Below are 21,922 nucleotides of genomic sequence, written 5' to 3'. Positions count from 1 at the left end.
ATGGCAACCCACTCCAGTATTCTAGCCTGGAGAATCCCATGGACAGAGGAGCCTGGCAGGCTACAGTCCAGTGGGTCACAAATAGTCAGATGTGACTGAGGCAACTGAGCACACACACACATTTTTAATTGGAGATAATTGCTTTACAATGTTATGTTGTTTTCTGCCATAGATCAACAAGAATCAGCCATAGGTATACATAATTTCTCTCCCGCTTGAACCTCCCTCCCATCTCCCCCGATTCCACTCTTCCAGGTTGTCACAGAACACCAGATACAACTTCCCATTAGCTATATTATGGGTCTCCCTGGTAGCTCAGACAGTAAAGAATCTGCCCACAATGCAGGAGACCCAGGTTCAAGCCCTGGGTCAGGAAGATCCCTTGGAGAAGGGAATGGCCAGCCACTCCAGTATTCTTGCCTGGGAAATCCATGGACAGAGGAGCCTGGAGGGCCACAGTCTACAGCTTTACACATGGTAATGTATGTATTTCAATGCTACTCCCTCTCCCACCCCCTCCTTTCCTCGCTAAGAACAGTCTTACATAGAGAACAGACTTACATAGAGAACAGACTCATGAATGCATTTAAATAGGCCTTTGTCTGAGACCCACACATGACTCGCAGGTCTCTCTTTCTCTTCAATGTCTTGGAGTTATTTGGAGGTTGGCCCTCAGTGTGCGGAAAAGGTGCCATGAAAGCAGTTCAGTTTTGTTGGAAAAAACAAAGTCAAAGCTGCCCAGGTGTTTCTGACACCACAGAAGCCCCAGAAAGCAGAGAGAGGCCTGGGGGCTAAACACCAGAGAACCTGATGGAAGCCCCATTAGCCCACATGGGTAAGCCTCAGTCAGACCGTCAGTTTCTTCCTTGGTCCAGTGAAAATGTCTATGGTAATAACATTCCCAGTGTTGTTACAAGAAACAAGTGAGATAACATGCGATCAAAAAATGTGACACACTAATGCCATAAAGTGTCATTCAGCCCCACCTCCCACTTTTATATTTATTCATTTATCTTTTGGTTGCATACATGTGGGATCTTAGTTCCCTGACCCACACCCCCTGCAGTGGAAGTGCAGAGTCTTTCCACCAGACCTCCAGGGAACTTCCCTTGTCCCAATTCTTTAATTTCTAGTTCTAGAAAACTGGTGGAATAGGAATCCATTAATGTCCTAGATGCCAGAAAAGACTGAGGGCAGGAGGAGAAGGGGAGGACAGGGGATGAGATGGTTGAATGGCATCACCAACTCAAAGGACTTGAGTTTAAGCAAACTCTGGAAGACAGTGAAGAACAGGGCAGCCTGGTGTGCTGCAGTTTGTGGGGCTGCAAAGAGTCGGACAGTGCTGAGAGACTGAACAGCAACAGATGTCCTAGAGAAGACAATACAGGGGATTTCCTGCCTGTCTAGTGGCTGGGACTCTGTGCTTCCACTGTCGAGTGCCCGGGTTCAATCCCTAATCAAGGAACTAAGATCCCATAAACTGTGCAGCCAAAAAAAAGACAATAAAAAGGTAGAAAGACTGATCCATATTAAGAATTCATTAAAGGTTTATTGATGAGATTATATTTTAGAATGATTCCTAACTCCAAAAGCCTAAAATTTTAAAGGTATTGAGGGTGGCCCTTATTTAACCAGAAAAGCTTGGTTACCTGAACACTAGCCTCTGGGCATCCTGGGTGGAGCCACACACGCCAAGCCCCCAGATCCTGGTGCCCTACCCGCACCCCCACCGCCACCTTCTGCCCTTGGCCGTGCTGAGGACCATTGCCTAAAAGCATCATCAGGGCTTAGTTGGCCCAGAAAAAAAGTTATCTGGGAATAAAGTGAACGACTGGTAAGGAGCCCCACGTGACCCAGGCATTCTCAGGGCCAAGATATAGCACACCTGTGTCCACAGTGCCGTGGAGTGGGTGCCACAGAAGCCTGCTGGACTGCAGGGGGAAGATAGACCTGTGACAGCATCTCTAGGGCCCCCATCAACCCCACTCCATTTCCGAGACCTTCTTGGGAGAGGACAGCTTCAGGGACCATGCAGGCTATCAGCCAAGAATGAGTCCAGGTTGTCAGAATTACCCAGACAAGCCCATTTCAGTCTTTTGTAAGGGAGGGGGTTTGGCTGGGTGGAGACCTGGAATCCCACTGAGATAATCCTCACTGGGATAATCCTTAGAGCCTGAGTCCCTGGCTTAGGAAAGTGAGCATCTGCATCACCAACTCGATGGACATGAATTTGAGCAAACTCCAGGAGTTGGTGATGGACAGGGAAGCCTGGTGTGCTGCAGCCCATGGGGTCGCAAAAAGTTGGACACAACTGAGTGACAGAACTGAACTGGTCCAAGCTGTCCTGCCAGCCCTGGGGATGAAGGACTGTGACCGCCATTGTAAGGAGTGGGAGATGAGGCTGGGTCTTCTCTCCATTAGATTTACTGGAGCCCATTGACCTTGACACTGGACCCTATAATCACCTCCCAACTACCCCCTCTTCCACCCTCCCTTACCAGCTTACTGAGCCCAGGTTAGGTCTGCTTCAACTATCCCAACCCTCACCCTGATGCAAGATTTAAGAGATGCAAACTTTACGATTTCTAGAACACTTGACATTTTCATTGTTGTTTAGTCACTAAGTCGAGTTCGACTCTTTTGCAAACCTAGGGAGTGTGGCCCTCCAGGCTCCTCTGTCCATGGGATTTCCCAGGCAAGAATACTGGAATGGGCTGCCATTTCCTTCTCCAAGTGACCTTCCCAATGCAGGATTCAAACCCACATCTCTTGCATTGCAGGAAGATTCTTTACCACTGATCCACTAGGGAAGCCCATTCTCATACTTTTCAAACAGGGGCCCTTTACCCTTCTAGGCCAGAATTTTCAGCCTCTTTGCTTCAGCTCACAGGACAAATGACTTCTGCAGACAGACACACTCCTTTGGGTCACTTCTAAGCTAAGTCCCTAAAATACTAATTCTGTCTAAGCCCCTAAGACATAATTCTGCCCCTCTTTCTCCACTTTGTCCTGCCACTAAATCTCACACCTGTATATATTATTGAAGTTTACACTGTGTACCTTGGTTACTTATTTCTGTGACAAAGTCGCTTGGGAGTAAGACCTGTTTGGTGGTTTGTTTGTTTTTTTCTTAATCCCAGTGCCCAGGCCAGCATCTCACATGCTGTCTGCAGGAAGTGTGTGTCCCTGAGCTGTCTCCTCACCAGCCAAGATAGGACCTGTTTTGTGGAAGATGGAAAAAGTGCTCTGGGAGGAGGATTGTGAAATGATAGGGATGACGTGAGGGGCTTTCGAAACCCTGGGAAGGAGTACCCACGTGAACTACAGCCCCTGGCTATTCTTGGCCACCAGCAGCTCAGTCAGGACAGCTGCCCCAAGCCTGCAGTCAACTGGGGACAGGGCCGCCCCAGCCAATGCAGGCCTCTGCTGCCCCCTGGTGGCCCCCAGGGCCTCTGCTAGGCAGCGTCTCTAAGGCCCCCAGTGTCTGATCTCTGGGAAACTACTCAACCCCAATCCTGAAGACAGGAGACTTCTGTCTTTCAGACAGAAATCTTGAGATTTTCCATTGGAGCCCCCACTTCACAGCCGTTCAGGGCCTCCTTGCAATATGGCGCCAGGAATAGCTACGAACAGAGCCTTAGGTATCTTTTCAACTCAGTACTTTGCAGTTAAACTCATGGTATGATCTTCAGTGGCCTCCTTCACTTATCAAAGGCTGTTTTCTCATCCATAAAATGGGAATGATAATATGGATCCTTACTCATATGGGTTGTGTGAAGATTAAAGAAAATAATGCAAGACTTCCCTGGTGGTCCAGTGGTTGAGACTTCACTTTCCAGGGCATGCTGGTTTGATCCCTGGCGGAGGAGCTAGGATCCCATATGCCTTTCAGCCCAAAAAAAAAAAAAAAAAAAAACCCCAAACAAAAAACAGAAACAATATTGTAACAAATTCAATAAAAACTTAAAAAATAGTCCCCATTAAAAAAAAAAAAACTTTAAAAAATAAATAAATTTAAAAATAAAGAAAATAATGCATGAAAATCGATTAGCACAGTGCCTGATGCACAGTAAAGATCCAAGCGGTAAGTATTGCTATTATTGTAACAGTGGGAGTCTTGACGACCCTCTGTTTCATTCTGCCTCCTCTCTCTGTCACCTTTCTCCATGAGACCCTCTCTCCAGTGATCTGTCTCCCCCAGCCCACCACTTGCCTGCTACCACCTCCCAGTGCTGGCAAAGAATCTGCACCCGAGGAAATAATTATGGTGCCCATGGTGGCCTAGACATCTACAAGATCAAAATCTGATGACAAGTGAAATGCACCAGGCCTGGCCCAGGGACTCCTGGAGAAGCTTGGCTGGAGAAACTGAACAGAATTGCTACACTCCTCCTGGCCCACCCAGGACTGCCTGCTTAGGGAAAGCAGGCCTTGTGCCAGTGTTTTGTGCCCCTTGGGTGGTCTGGAGGCCCAGAACTTCGCCAATTTGGGGAGGTGAGGGTGAGGTGTGCAGAGGAAGGAGTTATTGCTACCAACACCCTGGGAAGGTAAGTGGAGTCCATTTAGGAAAAGAAATTTTTCTGCACCACCTCCCCCATTGTTTTCCCTTTTCTTTTCCTCATAAAAAATGTTAACTTATCGTGATGATGCAATTAAACAGGTTATTGTAGAAACTTCGGAATATACAGGAAAGTATAGAGAAGAAAATAAGAACAACTTATAATACTTACATGTTCAACAGATACTTGCAAACAACAAGATCCTGGGAATGGAAAAGTAAATGAGAGACCCCATCTTAACCCTCCCAGAGTCACTCTCAGGTAAGGGGATTGCATCCTCCTGGGACAACCAGCCACTTATAATAGTCTGACGTGCTTCCTTCAAGTCTTTTTCCTAAGTAGATCTAAATCTATATATAATGATTTCAAACAGCACTGAGGTCACATTGTCTATATCCATGCCGTGTGTGTGCTAAGTCACTTCAGTAGTGTCTGACTCTGTGCAACCCTATGGACTATAACCCATCAAGCTCCTTCGTCCATGGGATTCTCCAGGCAAGAATACTGCAGTGGATTGCCATGCCTTCCTCCAGAGGATCCTCCCAACCCAGGGATCGAACCCTGTCTCTTACATCTCCTGCATTGGCAGGCAGGTTCATTACCACTAGTGCCCCCTGGGAAGTAAAACTGCTATCCATCCAAAAATTCTGGCGTGGATTAATAGCTGAGTACTCCAGCATATAAGTGCAATATAATCTAACCAATCCCAGTTTGTCAGTTATTATTGTTTCCAATTTTCTTGGCAGTTCTAAATAACATTATGCAAAAAATTCTTTTAGATAATTTTTATGATCTGCTCTGACTATTTACCTAGGGTATTTTTGTAGGAAAGGAATCATTGGATCAAATGGAATAAACATTAGAAACAAACAAAAACAATACTGAATTTTGGTTATAAAGTAATGCATGCATTTTGAAAAATAATTGACCAAATATAGAAAAGTACAAAGAAGAAAATAATGTTCACCTATAATTCTATTACCTCCAGGTAATCACTGCTAATAATCTTGAGACCTATATTTCCAGATTTGTATCTGCACATAAAGGTTTTAAACCCACTGACAGAATTCATCTGGTAACTTGAGTAGTACATTTTTCTTTGCACATATATACAATATTTTTTCCAAAATAGGATTTTACTGTAAATATTTTTATTCTAATCTGTTGATGATACACTGTGAGTTACTTTTCATTTACATAAATACATTTCTACCACATCATTTTTAACAGTTGCATGATATTTCACTATAGTTGTATACTATGTTTTATTAAATTACTCTTCTATTTTTAGACATCTAGGTTATATAAATTTTCTGCTGTTAGAAATCATATTGTGATAAATATTCTTATATGGGCATCTTTATGCATTTTTAAGATTTTATTTTACTTTTGGCCTTGCTGTGCAGCATACAAGATCTTAGTTCCCCAAACAGGGTTCAGACCTCTGCCCCCCACAGTGGAAGCATGGAATCCTAACCACTGGACCATCAGGGAATTCTCGGTTTTTAAGATTTTAAGACCACTTGCCCTTGGGCTTCCCTGGTGGCTCAAATGGAAAAGAATCTGCCTGCATTGCGGGTGGTTGGAAAGATCCCCTGGAGAAGGAAATGGCAACCCTCTCCAGTATTTTTGCCTCGAGAATTCCATGGACAGAGGAGCCCGGCAGGCTACAGTCCATGGTGTCACAGAGAGTCAGACACCACTGAGCAAATGCCACGCACACTTATCCCTAAAGTTCTCTAGTTATCTGTTTCAAGAAATTAAAAAAAAATATATATATATATACACTAACTATCCCATAAATATATTGTGGATACTATATTTCTTGAAGTTTTCCTCTTTTTTCCTACAGTGACTTTATTTCCCTTTGTAAGCTTGTTCTTCTGCCTTGGTTTTTCTCTATTATTCACAGAGCCTTTTCTCAATTACTAGCTGATCTTTGGTTGTTTATATATAAGAGGGTGATATTAAAAAACTGATCGGAAGTTTCCAGGTTAAGAGTCCAGGCTGAGAACACACACACTATGTTTCTCCCTCCTGTACCCTCACCAATATTATAGTAAAGAGATTAAGTGTGGGGAGCAGGGGAAGAGAGAGAAACCAAAGGGCAGAGAAAGCAAGAGGGGGAACCACAGCAGCCAAACTTTAGATGCTGGAAAGCATACAGTGAGGAGGGGTTGATACGACACAGTGCAGGAGGAGCTGATGCGAGAGGTTTGTTGTTCAGTCGCTAAGTCACGTCTGACTCTTTGCAACCCCATGGACTGCAGCCCACCAGGCTCCCCTTGTCCTTTACCATCTCCTGAAGCTTGCTCAAACTCATGTCCATCGAGTCGGTGCTGCCATCCAACTATTCTCATCCTCTGTCATCCCTTTCTCCTCCTGCCCTCAATCTTTCCCAGCATCAGGATCTTTTCTAATAAGTCGGTTCTTTGCATCAGGTGGCCAAAGTACTGGAGTGTCAAATTCAGCATCAGTCCTTCCAGTGGATATTCAGGGTTGATTTCCTTTAGGATTGACTGGTTTAATCTCCTTTCTGTCCAAGGATAAATTACTGATTTACTGATTTTTTCCAAAGTGTATTAAGAGAATAATTTTTTTAAATTTAATTTTATTTAACTTTACAATATTTTATTGGTTTTGCCATATATCAAAATGAATCTGCCACAAGTATACATGTGTTCCCCATCCTGAACCCTCCTCCCTTCTCCCTCCCCATACCATCCCTCTGGGTCGTCCCAGTGCACCAGCCCCAAGCATCCAGTATCGTGCATCGAACCTGGACTGGCGACTCGTTTCATATATGATATTATACATATTTCAATGCCATTCTCCCAAATCATCCCACCCTCTCCCTCTCCCACAGAGTCCAAAAGACTGTTCTATACATCAGTGTCTCTTTTGCTGTCTCGTATACAGGGTTATGGTTACCATCTTTCTAAATTCCATATATATGCGTTAGTATACTATATTGGTGTTTTTCTTTCTGGCTTACTTCACTCTGTATAATAGGCTCCAGTTTCATCCACCTCATTAGAACTGATTCAAATGTATTCTTTTTAATGGCTGAGTAATACTCCATTGTGTATATGTACCACAGCTTTCTTATCCATTCATCTGATGATGGACATCTAGGTTGCTTCCATGTCCTGGCTATTATAAACAGTGCTGCGATGAACATTGGGGTACACGTGTCTCTTTCCCTTCTGGTTTCCTCAGTGTGTATGCCCAGCAGTGGGATTGCTGGATCATAAGGCAGTTCTATTTCCAGTTTTTTAAGGAATCTCCACACTGTTCTCCATAGTGGCTGTACTAGTTTGCATTCCCACCAACAGTGTAAGAGGGTTCCCTTTTCTCCACACCTTCTCCAGCATTTATTGCTTGTAGACTTTTGGTTTGCAGCCATTCTGACTGGCATGAAATGGTATCTCATAGTGGTTTTGATTTGCATTTCTCTGATAATGAGTGATGTTGAGCATCTCTTCATGTGTTTGTTAGCCATCTGTATGTCTTCTTTGGAGAAATGTCTATTTAGTTCTTTGGCCCATTTTTTGATTGGGTCATTTATTTTTCTGGAATTGAGCTGCAGGAGTTGCTTGTATATTTTTGAGATTAGTTGTTTGTCTGTTGCTTCATTTGCTATTATTTTCTCCCATTCTGAAGGCTGCCTTTTCACCTTGCTTATAGTTTCCTTTGTGTGCAGAAGCTTTTAAGTTTAATTAGGTCCCATTTATTTTTGCTTTTATTTCCAATATTCTGGGAGGTGGGTCATATAGGATCCTGCTGTGATGTATGTCAGAGAGTGTTTTGCCTATGTTGTCCTCTAGGAGTTTTATAATTTCTGGTCTTACATTTAGATCTTTAATCCATTTTGAGTTTATTTTTGTATATGGTGTTAGAAAGTGCTCTAGTTTCATTCTTTTACAAGTGGTTGACCAGTTTTCCCAGCACCACTTGTTAAAGAGATTGTCTTTAATCCATTGTATATTCTTGCCTCCTTTGTCGAAGATAAGGTGTCCATATGTGCGTGGATTTATCTCTGGGCTTTCTATTTTGTTCCATTGATCAATATTTCTGCCTTTGTGCCAGTACCATACTGTCTTGATGACTGTGGCTTTGTAGTAGAGCCTGAAGTCAGGCAGGTTGATTCATCCAGTTCCATTCTTCTTTCTCAAGATAGCTTTGGCTATTCGAGGTTTTTTGTATTTCCATACAAATTGTGAAATTATTTGTTCTAGCTCTGTGAAGAATACCGTTGGTAGCTTGATAGGGATTGCATTGAATCTATAGATTGCTTTGGGTAGTATACTTATTTTCACTATATTGATTCTTCCAACCCATGAACATGGTATATTTCTCCATCTATTAGTGCCCTCTTTGATTTCTTTCACCAGTGTTTTATAGTTTTCTATATATAGGTCTTTAGTTTCTTTAGGTAGATATATTCCTAAGTATTTTATTCTTTTCATTGCAATGGTGAATGGAATTATTTCCTTAATTTCTCTTTCTGTTTTCTCATTATTAGTGTATAGGAATGCAAGGGATTTCTGTGTGTTGATTTTATATCCTGCAACTTTACTATATTCATTGATTAGTTCTAGTAATTTTCTGGTGGAGTCTTTAGGGTTTTCTATGTAGAGGATCATGTCATCTGCAAACAGTGAGAGTTTTACTTCTTTTCCAATTTGGATTCCTTTTATTTCTTTTTCTGCTCTGATTGCTGTGGCCAAAACTTCCAAAACTATGTTGAATAGTAATGGTGAAAGTGGGCACCCTTGTCTTGTTCCTGACTTTAGAGGAAATTCTTTCAATTTCTCACCATTGAGGATAATGTTTGCTGTGGGTTTGTCATATATAGCTTTTATTATGTTGAGGTATGTTCCTTCTATTCCTGCTTTCTGGAGAGTTTTTATCATAAATGGATGTTGAATTTTGTCAAAGGCTTTCTCTGCATCTATTGAGATAATCATATGGTTTTTATTTTTCAATTTGTTAATGTGGTGTATTACATTGATTGATTTGTGGATATTGAAGAATCCTTGCATCCCTGGGATAAAGCCCACTTGGTCATGGTGTATGACCTTTTTAATGTGTTGTTGGATTCTGATTGCTAGAATTTTGTTAAGGATTTTTGCATCTATGTTCATCAGTGATATTGGCCCGTAGTTTTCTTTTTTTTGTGGCATCTTTGTCAGGTTTTGGTATTAGGGTGATGGTGGCCTCATAGAATGAGTTTGGAAGTTTACCTTCCTCTGCAATTTTCTGGAAGAGTTTGAGTAGGATAGGTGTTAGCTCTTCTCTAAATTTTTGGTAGAATTCAGCTGTGAAGCCATCTGGACCTGGGCTTTTGTTTGCTGGAAGATTTCTGATTACAGTTTCAATTTCCGTGCTTGTGATGGGTCTGTTAAGATTTTCTATTTCTTCCTGGTCCAGTTTTGGAAAGTTGTACTTTTCTAAGAATTTGTCCATTTCTTCCACGTTGTCCATTTTATTGGCATATAATTGCTGATAGTAGTCTCTTATGATCCTTTGTATTCTGTGTTGTCTGTTGTGATCTCTGCATTTTCATTAAGAGAATCTTTTTAAGATTACAAAGATGGGAAAATGATAGTAGCATTGAAAAATTCAACAAAAAGAAAAAAACACTGAGGAAATTTCCCAGAAGTAGAACAAAAAGACAAAAAGAGAAAATTGGAGAAATCAGAATAGGAAGTCCAACATCCAAATCACTCTGACTTCTAGAAAGAGAGATCAGGGGAAAAAAAAAAAAACAAAAGGAAGGAACCAGTAAATAAACAAATTAAGAAAATAACTCAGAACTAAATAAAGGATATACATTTCTGGATTAAAGGGGCTGGTATATAGCCAGACAAACAAATTAAAATGGAGCTACACCAAAGTGTAGTGTTGTGACACTGGAGAGCACTGGGGAACCAACGGGAGATCAGACAGGCTTCAGAGAGGAGAAACAGACATGTGAGAAAGAATCAGAATCAGACTGGCCGCAGCTACTTAACCCCCAGTACCCTAGATCCTGTGCTCTGCAACAGGAGAAGCCACTACAATGAGAAACCCACACACCGCAACTAGAGAGTAGCCCCGACTCGCCACAGCTAGAGAAAGCCTGCACATAGCAATGAAAACCCAGCACAGCCGTAAAGAAAGAAAGAAAGAAAAACTTTTTAAAAATAGTACAGTAAAACATTAACTTAGACATGCAACATTCAGATACAACTTTATTTTTGCTGCCCAGTATCAACTCATCTTCTGGAATTTGTGTTTTAATGGAATTTCTGGGGTCATGGACCCCACCCTTAGCTGAGGTGGGGGAGAGTGAGAGGGCATGAGCAGCACAGTCCAGGGTGGAACATTCAGGGCCCTGAATTCCCTGGCTCTGGGATTAGTTCAGGCAAAGGTCAAAAAAAAGGATCCAGCACAATCAGTGACAATCCTGCCGAGATTCCTGGGCAAGAAACACATACTCTTTCCTGCACAAAGGAAGTGGGGCTCAAGCTGAGGCCACCATCTTGGGAAAGGCTTGTCTGAAGAGAGACATGGGACAGGGAAGAAACATCATCCAGGCTGAGTCAGGCTACACTCCTCCCCTGGATTGGCGTACCCACTTCCTGGTCTACCCACTTCATGTCTTAACCCACACTAAAGGGGCTTTCGCTTCCACCAGTGGAGCAAAAACTGCTTGTGTCACATCCAAGGTCACTTTCCGACTCCTTCAGACGACACTTTTTAGCAGCCTCTCCCGCTTCTAAAATCCCTGAGCTGTCTTCTGACTATGGTGCATACTCCTTGGTGCATACTCCTTCTCGTCTTCTGCTTGGCTGGCTGCTCATCCTCCCCTCAACCTCATGGTGATGGGGTCCCAGGGCTCAATCCTGCACCCTCTCACTTGCCTGCACCTTTCCCTGAAGTGAGCCCATCCACTCCCAAGGTGTTCTTCACTACTTTTTTGATGACACCCAAATTTGTATCCAGCCTAAACCTCTCTTCTGAGCTCCAGAAAGCTTGCATAATTCAGTTACCATCCTTGACATGTCCAACATTTGTATTCTGGTCCCCACTCAAAGCCATTATATGCCTTAGCAAGTGCGAACATACACAGATGTTAAACCAGGAACATTTCAACCAGGAACCTGGAATATCATCTAGACTCTGCCCTCTGCTCCCCATCTCTCTATACATCACTCATCAGTAAGACCTGTTACTTTTCCTTCCAAACATATCTTGAATTTATTCACTTTCTCCAACTTCACTCTCACAGTTTGGATGGGTCATCAGTGTGGTCCGGGTTTTCTTCTCCTGGGGACATGGGATGATAGCACTTTTCCAGCCTATTTGAAGTTAGGCATGCCTGTGTGACTTACTTCTTACATGTGAGAAGACGAAGCATCTGTCACTTCTGGTGGGGAATTTCAAGAACCAGTACACATCCCTTCCTCCTGCCATGGGCATTATGGAAATCATATTGAGGTGAGGACCCTGACAACCTGAATCCCTGAGTAATTAATACAAGCATAGCTGTCCTGCTCACTGGCAAAAAAAAACAAAAACAAAAACACCTGAAAATAAATATTTGTTGTTAAGCCACTGAGGTTAAGGTCTGTTTGTTACTGTAGCACAACATAGCCTATCCTGTCTGATAAACTATCTGGTCCAAGTCACCCAAGCTCCTGCAGCAGCCTCCTACTTCTACTCCTCTCTCCTACCACACAGCAGAGTAACCTCTTCACAGCTTTATTGTTGTTGTTTAATCACTAAGTCATGTCCGACTCTTTTCGACCCCATGAACTGCAGCAAAACAGGCTTTCTGGTCCTTCACTATCTCCTGGAGTTTGCAAACTCATGTCCATTGAGTCAGTGATGCCATTCAACTATCTCATCCTCTGTTGCCCTCTTCTCCTCCTGCCTTCAATCTTTCCCAGGATCAGGGTCTTTTCCAATGAGTTAGATCTTTGCATCAGGTGGCCAAAGAATTGGAGCTTCAGTAGCAGTCCTTCCAATGAATATTTAGGGCTCATTTCCTTTAGAATTTGTTGGTTTGACCTCCTTGCAGTCCAAGGGACTCTGAATAGTCTTCTCCAGCACCATAGTTTGAAAGCATCAATTTTTCAGCGCTCAGCCTTCCTTATGGTCCAACTCTCACATCCGTATATGACTACTGGAAAAACCATAGCTTTGACTATACAGACCTTTGTCGGCAAAAAATGTCTCTGCCTTTTAACACGCTGTCTAGATTTGTCATAGATTTTCTTCCAAGGAGCAAGTGTCTTTTAATTTCATGGCTAAGGTCACCATCCACAGTGATTTTGGAGCCCAAGAAAATAAAATCTGTCACTGTTTCCACTTATTTCCCATCTATTTGTCATGAAGTGATAGGATCAGATGCCATGATCTTAGTTTTTTGAATGTTGAGTTTTAAGCCAGCTTTTTCACTCTCCTCTTTCACTCTCATCAAGAAGCTCTTTAGTTTCCCTTCACCTTCTTTGCAACTTAAGTCAGATCTTATCACACCTTCCTTAAAACCTTTTGGCAGTTTCTCTTATCCGTAAAGAAAATCCACACTCTTTCTTAGGGTCACAGGATCTGATCCCTGCCTGTCTCTCTGACTGGGTTTCCCACCCCTTTTTTCTCACTCATTACACATCCAGTCCCCCAGGACTCCTTGCTGTCTCTGAGGCACGGAGCTCTTTTCTGCTTCAGGGCTTTCACAGATGCTGTTCCCTCTACCTGGAACCCTTTCCCACATTATTCACATAGCTAGCCCTTTCCCATCTTTCAAGCCTCAACTTAAATGACACCTCTGCCGGAAGGCCCCTACCGCTATTCCCTGTTTGTTCATTTCCTTCTTAGCTTTTACTAGAAGTTGGAATTGCATTTGCTCTTCACAATTATTTACTTGTTTATTCACAAGTAAGCTCTATGGGCAGCCCTGTCGGCCCTCAATACATATTTGTTGGATGGAGGAATGACTGAGTGAGAAGGAATTGCAAAGGCTCAGTGGTAAAGAATCCACCTGCAATGCAGGAGATGAGGGTTCAATCCCTGGGTCAGGAAGATCCCTTGGAGAAGGAAATGACAACCCACTCCATTATTCTTTTTAGATTTATTTAATTGGAGAATAATTACTTTACAATATTGTGATGGTTTTTGCCACACATCAGTATGAATTGACCATAGACATACATGTGTCCCCTCCACCCTGAACCCCCCACCTCCCTCCCCATCCCATCCTTCCAGGTCATCACAGAGCACTGCGTTTATGTTCCCTGTGTTATACATCAAACTTCCACTGGCCATCTGTTTTACATATGGTAATGTATATGCTTCAATACTATTCTCTCAAATCATCCCACCCTCTCCTTCTCTCACTGAGTCCAAAAATCTGTTCTTTATTCTTACCTGGAAAAGTCCATGGACAGAGGAACCTGGCAGGCTACAGTCCATGGGGTCGCAAAGAGTCAGACATGACTTAGTGACTAAACAACAACAACAATGCCCTAAGTAAATGTAAGGCCGTAGTGCTCATGGGGCTAGTGAATATCACAGGCCTATTCAGCCTGCCCTCGAGAGGGGATTCTTTAAGGTGACTACGGGCCCAACCCCACAAGATCGTTTACTCTCCTTGGGAGCTAAAGTGCCCCTGAGACACAAGGTCTCTCCAGAGGGCCCAGCTTGGGCTCTGTCCTCCCCCTCAGCTACCACAGCTCACCCAGTGACAGCCCAGCCTGGAGCAGGTCCAACTGGAGCCGAAGAGTGAGCAGCCAGTCCCCAGGGGGAGGTGGCCAGCTGCTGCCGTCATGGAGAGTGTGGCCTGGCCAGCTCTCTAGAAATAGCCCAAGGTCAAGGTGGGGTGCTTCCGTCCACCACAGATGGAGAAATCTGAGAGGAGGCCAGTCCCGGATTTCCTTCTACCCCACTACCGGGATCCCTGACCTTGGTCTGGAGCTCCCTGATTTCCAGCCACCTTCCCATAGACCCCTGCACTCATCTCTGCTTTCAATGAACACTCAGGCTTCACTTCCTACCCCCTCTGCCTCCCAACATACCCCTGAGATGGACCAGGTGGGCCTTATCCCATGTCAAAGCTCAGAAGGTCAAGGGTGTCTTCCAACTTAGCACGTGAGTTGACCGACAAACTGGATGGCAGTGCAGAGCCCCATTCTAGACTCAGTGCTTTACCCTGGTGGGACCTTCCTCACGGAGGGGACATGCCTAGCAGAGTCCACAGCCTCTGCCCTGGGATTGATCACATCTACCTGTCACCTGCTCTCAGGGACCCTTTGTCCTGTGGACTCTGACCCTGTTCATTGGCACTGAGAGCAGTGTAGCCTCGTCAGCTGCTGCTGTCAGCTACTGGGACCTCACTGTTTCCGGCCACTTGCACCTTGGGTGCTGAATACACTGCCTGCTGGTCCAGCTCATTCACCAGACCTCACAGCTGGCCCGACCACACAAACCCACTGTCCTCACACCCACAAAACTGGGGCATCCAGCCACAAGCTTCATCAGTCCCTTGTGGCAAGCAGGGCCCCAGACTCACTTTTCTTGAAGGTTCCCACAGGCCTGGGAGGAGGGAGCGGGGAGGTACCTCAGGGAGACCAGCTGGATGGTCTGGAACAGACGCAGGAAGGGGCGCTGCCCGGGGATGGCCAGCAGGGCCGGAGACGGGGGAGGATGGGAGGAGTCCACACAGGGGGTGACTGGCCCTTTGAAAAGAACAGGACAGGGTGGGCACCTGGTAGATTTCTGCTAATCAGATTACAGTAGGCAGAGCTGATTCAGGAAGTAGGAGAGAATGAAAGGTGGGATTTTTTTTTTTTTTAAATAAATACAGCATTTGTTTTTAAAGGACTTTCAATAGGTCCAAATGAAAGCTGGTAGAATGTCCTGTAGTAGACAACCTTTGGAATTTGAATGACCCATATCTGTGTGCACACCAGGATTCCATGTGCAGAAGCCCAGCAAGTGCACTGCACAACTCTAGGGCCCCCTTCACATTGCACAGATTGTGAACTCGAATACTTATCACAGATTTCTGGCGGGTGACAGCCAGGTGTCTTAAGGAAGGAAAGAAGGGCATCTTTCTTTTGGGCTAGTGGTAGGGCTTCAAGTAGGTACTTCTGGCAAGCTTGAAATTAAACTTCAAAAATTAAAATCTCTCTAGCATAAATGTGCTACTCATACTCATTTGCATGACAGCCCTTTCTTCCTGAAGTATGCAAAGGTGGAGATTAATTAGCATCCATTCTTAATTACAGAGCCCCAAATTCAAGAAGACAGATTTTTTTCTTACACGCTTTGGGATTGTGGGAGGTAGGGTGGAGGGAAGGGTATTCGAGAACTCAATGCTGTCAAAAGCACCAATAATTCCTAGGCCTTATTTTAAGCAATATTTGAATTTGGGTATTATATGATTCTCTCTATGCCTTTACATAGAGAGTGCTTACAAACTTTTCTGGAATTATTTTCTTCACTGGCTACCCATGTGAATCTTTGTTCCCAATCTTTGTTCCCACACATTCCAAACCAGCAACCCTATATCTTTGGTTAAATGAAGCACTGACTGCTCAGAACCCATTCAATTCTTTTTTCTTTTTAAATTTATTTGGCTGCACCAGGTCTTAGTAGAGGCATGCAGAATCGTCTAGTTGCAGCTTGTGAACTCTTAACTGTGGCATCTGGGATCTAGTTCCCTGACCAGGGATCAAACCCAGGCCCCCTGCTTTCAGAGTGCAGAAGTTTAGCCACTGGACCACCAGGGAAATCCCAGAAATCATTCACTTCTAACACCACAGATCCTTAACAGACAGACTCTGAAATGAGTATTCTCAGAATCATGAATACACTCACTCTCTGAGAATCACCAAAAGCAGACCTAGCAGGCAAAGTTTCCCTAATAAAGATAAGGGTCTCCAATGAGCTGAAGAAATGTTTTCCACATAGGCCAGACATTAAAGCATTCAGTGAAGGAGTGGCTGAGGAAAGTTTAGAATTGTGGGTAGAGGCTAGGTGTCCACAGGCTGTCACCTGGGAGCCTTGTGTTACCAACCACATGACCACTCACTTCCTGGGCAACAGTTTCTGGTCAACATGAAGACCTCTCTCTGGAAATTTCTTGAAGATATATTTGGCAAGTAAATAGCAACTAGGACTGTTTGCTGCCTTTATACCAAGTAAAAGGGAACATCCCCGCGTAACCCAGCCCTCAGTGGCAGCTTCCCCAGGCTTGTATATTGGGAAGTCCAGTGCTAACCCTGACATATCACCCTGCCACCTGGGCTGGAAGCTGCTTCCCACAGTCCCCTCCCTCGTGTGCTCCCAGGTTAGACTTTGTCAGTGAGAGAATCATGCCCTGGACTTAGACGGCAGGAGGGAAGCAGAAGCCATTTTTCCCAGAAGCTTGGTCAGGTGCAAGAGTATCACAGAACTCTAAGGGCTCCCACTTTCTGCCCTCACACTTCTGGTTGCAGACTGGGTCCCCAAGTCACAGAACAGCTTCTGTTTTTCTGACCACCTGATAGATGCTGAGGCCCTCAAGTTCTCTCTGCTCTCTGATTTAACCCTCAGCCTTACACAGGGCCTCTCATGACTCCATTCCCACCCATGCTCAGCACTGACCCACATGGAGAGCTCAGCCCCCTTCCTCGAGGCTCTGTGTATGCAACAGACCTCACAGGATGCCTAGAGGTTAGGACCAATGGCATGAAGAAATGTCATACACCATGATTCTTAAAAGTTGCTCCATCCATTTTCTCCACCTCTACTCAGTTTGGCCACCTGATGAAAAGAGTCAGTTCATTGGAAAAGACCCTGATGCTGGAAAAGATTGAAGGCAAAAGGAGAAAAGGGTGGTAAAGGATGAGATGGTTAGATAGCATCACCAGGTCAATGGACATGAATCTGAGCAAACTCTGGGAAACAGTGAAGGACAGGGAAGCCTGGCGTGCTGCAGTTCATGGGGTTGCAAAAAGTTGGACACGACTTAGCCACTGAACAACAGCAACTCAGTTTCAGGCCTGCTTCGTGAGCCCTGATAAAACAAAAGCCACCCACTCTAGGTTGTAAGCTTCAACAGACTGAAGAGCTTCTAGACACCTTGAAGTTTGCACCTTTCCTTTATCCAGCTTCCACCAACAGAGGGGAATAGCATACACAGAGATTTCTCCACCACCCTAACCCCTTCCTCCCTTAGAAGGAAAATGCTGCTATACTTTCTATTCCTCTCATTCATTTTCTCCTCCTGCACTAGAGTTTGTCCTCAAATTGGATATTACTAACTCTGAATGATTTTATTTTAGGGTGGTGCATGCACTTGTCATCAATTACTGTGTAACAAGTCACCTCAAAGCTTAGCTGCTTAAAACTCACCGTTACTATCTCACCATTTCTGTGGGTCAGGAGTTAAGGACTGACTTAGTTGAATGGTACTGGCTCAGGGATTCCCAGCAGGGGGTGGACAAGATGTGAGCCAAGACTCCAGTCACCTGATCGCTTGCTTGGAGCCAGAGGGTCTGCTTCCAAGATGAAAGTGAAAAGCAGATTCTTTACCATCTGAACCACCAGGGAAGTTTCCAAGATGCCACCCCCACAGAGCTGCTGTCAGCACACGGCCTTCCCTTCAGGCTGCAGGGGTGTCCTCATGGGCATGCCAGCTAACTTCCCCAGAGTGAGTGATACAAGAAACAGAGCACCCACGATCTGGCCTCAAAAGTCACAAGCCATCAGTTCCTCCAGACTGTACGCATTTGAAATGAGCCATGAAGTCCACCCACACTCAAGGGGAAAGGAATTAAACTTCACTTTTTAAAGGGAAGCATTTCAAGGAATATGTAGGCATATTTTAAAGCCACCAAAGTGTGAAAGCAGAATAAAGATAAGATGTCAAAATACCTATGTTCTCTAGAGTCTGTTACAGAGTGAAGCCAGAAAGAGAAAAACAAATACTGTTTATTAACACGTAGTATAGAATCTAGAAAAACGGTACTGCTGAACCTATTTTCAGGGCAGGGATAGAGCAGCAGATGTAGAGAAAAGACTTGTGGACACCGTAAGAGAAGGAGAGGATGCGATCGATCGATGAACTGAGAGAGCAGCAGGAAAACATATACATTACCATACGTAAAATAGATAGCCAGTGGGAATTTGCTGTTTGATGCAGGGAGCTCAAACTGGTGCTCTGTGACAACCTAGAGGGGCGCGATAGGGTGGGAGGAAGGTTCAAGAGAGAGGGGACATACATATATACTTATTGCTGATTCATGTTGATGTACGACAGAAACCAACACACTATTGTAAAGCAGTTAGCCTCCAAATAAAGATAAATAAATAGAAGAAAAGAAACAAAACAAAAAAAAAGATAAAGCAGCAAAGTACCTGTGTTCTCTAGAGCCTGTTATATAGAGTGAAGTAACTCAGAAAGAAAACAAAGTATATTAATGCATATATATGGAATCTAGAAAAATGGTACTGATGAACTTAGTTACAGGGCGGGAATGGAGCAGCAGACGTAAGAACAGACATGCGGACACAGAGAGAAGGAGGGAGTGGGACGAACTGCGGGGGTTGCGCTGACACATGCACACTACCATGTGTAAAACAGATAGCTAGTGGAAGCTGCTTTATGTGATAACACACGGAGCTCAGCCCGGGCTTTGTGACAGTTGAGAGGTGTGAGATGGGGAGGGTCTGGGGGTGAGGAGGCTTAAGAGGGAGGGAATATATGTATTGGCTGATTCACGTTGTTGTCTGGAGAAACCAACACAACACTGTAAAGCAATCATCCTCTAATTAAAAATTTTAAAATAAAAAAATTTTTAATTAAATTAAAAAAATTTTTATTTAAATTAAAAAATTTTTTTTCAAAACTGTGTTCTAATTTTACATCTAAATGCTGAGGGACATCCCCTCATCCCTCTAGATCTATTTCCCCAAGATAAGAAGATTGACTTCAGTGACCACTAGGGCTTTGTTTCCAGTTAGTAGGTGTCTCAGTGTTCCAGCTCCAGCACTCAAGATCCTAGGACTTGACCCCAGACCTCAGGCACCCCTCCTTTTCCTCCCCTTCTCTTGCTGCAAGCTCTTGGCCCCAGGTGCATCCACCACCCACTGGAACCCAAACCTAGTTCATCAGCATCTCTGGATGGCACCCAGGCATCAGCAGGTTTTATGGCTCCCTGGTGGTTGAGGACATGGTTGAAGACCACTCCTCTAACTGCTCAGTGGGAACCCTGAGCAGAGAGATCCTTTCAACAAATAAAATAACAGTTGTTGTTGTTATTGTTGAGTCGATAAGTCATGTCTGACTCTGAACCTCATGGACTGCAGTACACCAGGCTTCCCTGTCCTTCACTATCTCCTGGGATTTGCTAAGATTCATGTCCATTGAGTCAGTGATGCTATCTAACCATCTCATCCTCTGCCCACCTCTTCTCCATTTGCCTTCAAATCTTTCCCAGCATCAGAGTCTTTTCCCATGAGTCTTCTCTTACCTCAGGGGGCCAAAGTATTAGAGCTTCAGCTTCAGCATCAATCCTTCTAATGAATATACAAGGTTGATTTCCTTTAGAATTGACTGGTTTGATCTCCTTGCTGTCCAAGGATAAATTACTGATTTGTCTTTTTCCTTTGAAGTATATGTACATCAAAGTACAGGTATTCAATGTCCAGTTAATCATTCCTGGCGTCTGATTTTTCTAAGAGAACACTTTGCTCCTTGTTACCTCAGAGAAATACTTAGAAAAGTTTAGCAAGTTAGAGAAGTTTGCAGAAATTGTTCAAGGCCAGGATAGAACTTTTTATAGAAGTTTTCCTGCTCAGGCTTTCTCATCATGGTATTGTTTCTGTGGGAAAATTGACCCAATTTTTATCTTTTTGACTTACACCACCTTTTCCTAGAATATAACCTGCTATAAGTTTAAACAATGCCTGTCTTTTGGGGTTTTTTTTTTTTGCTTGTGTATGTGCATGTGTGGGTGTGAGAAAAATCAACCATCTCCAAGAGGGTAGAGCCCAGTGCTGAGAACGATGCAAGCTAGGAGCACTCTGGGAAGAAATGCCTCTGGAAGGCTGTGGGTGTGAGGCTTGGGTGTGATGCTAGAAACAGTCAGCTGGGCTTTTTGATCGTGACTTAGCATCTTTCCCCATGTGCCCGCCACATCAGTAAGTCATTGGCTCAGTTTGCCCAGGCCTGAGGGGTTTCCTGGGATGCAAGACTTTTCAGTGTTAAAATTGGGAAAGTTCCAGAAAATTAAGACAGTCAACCTCCTACAAGTGTTGGGAACTTCTAGCACTTTCTCTGTCTTTTAATAGTTCTAGAAGTTTCTTTCGGGCAAGGTGCTTTACAGACTCCTGAGCATGGTAAATGCCTGCTGACTGCCTGAACACGTTATCGGGGAAGGAATCTTACCTCCTACCAGTGTAAGAGGCAGGGTGGAGCCAGGCAGGGTGCTTCACTCACAGAAACAGGGATATTGAAAGCACCCCTCTGCACCACGAGGCTTTTAGATGCCAGTGGCAGAGCCCAAGGCCTAAGAAATGGAGCAAGCTGCCTTCTATCAGCCGGCTCCAAACATTGGGGTGCCTATCATGGAGAAAGGGGGTGTGGCCTGTTGTCTGTCCTGAGACTTGTGAGTGACAGCCCTGCACACACATGGGAGGTTTCTGATTGCTTGGGTCTGGGGATTTGCACACACATGTACATTTCTTTGGAATAGGAAATGGCAACCCATTCCCTATTCTCACCTGGGAAATTCCATGGACAGAAGAGCCTGGCGGCCTCCAGTCCATGAGGTAGCAAAGAGTTGGACAAGATTGAGCATGCATGCAGGTATACATTTCTTGATCTTTCCCATTTCTAGGCAGGAAATTTCTCCCTGACTGTAAAAAAAAAAATTTGTCACACGTAAACTTCTCTACTTCTTTCTCTGAGGTTACCTTGAGCAAAAAATGACTTTGATGGGGAATTTCCTGGTGGTCCAGTGGTTAGGACTCCATACTTCCAGTGCAGGGCAGGGGTTCAATCCATGGTTGGGGAACTAAGATCCCGCATGGCACCTGGTGCAGCCAGAAAAAGATAAAAAAGAAAGATGACTTTGATGAATCAGACCTTTTTGCTGTATCAGTGGCAGTCAGGTTATAGATTCTTTTTACGGGAGGTTCTAAAGCAAAAGGATGAGATGAGGAGGGAGGTGGGAGGGAAGGTCAGGATGGGGAACACATGTACACCCATGGCTGATTCAAGTGAATGTATGGCAAAACCCACAATATTGTAAAGTAATTAGCCTCCAATTAAAAAAATTTTTTTTAATATCCTGTGATAAACCATAATGGAAAAGAATATTTTTTAAATG

This window comes from Bos mutus, chromosome 11, assembly GCF_027580195.1.
Source record: "Bos mutus isolate GX-2022 chromosome 11, NWIPB_WYAK_1.1, whole genome shotgun sequence".
NCBI lineage: Eukaryota > Metazoa > Chordata > Mammalia > Artiodactyla > Bovidae > Bos > Bos mutus.
This window is presented reverse-complemented; position numbering follows the sequence as displayed.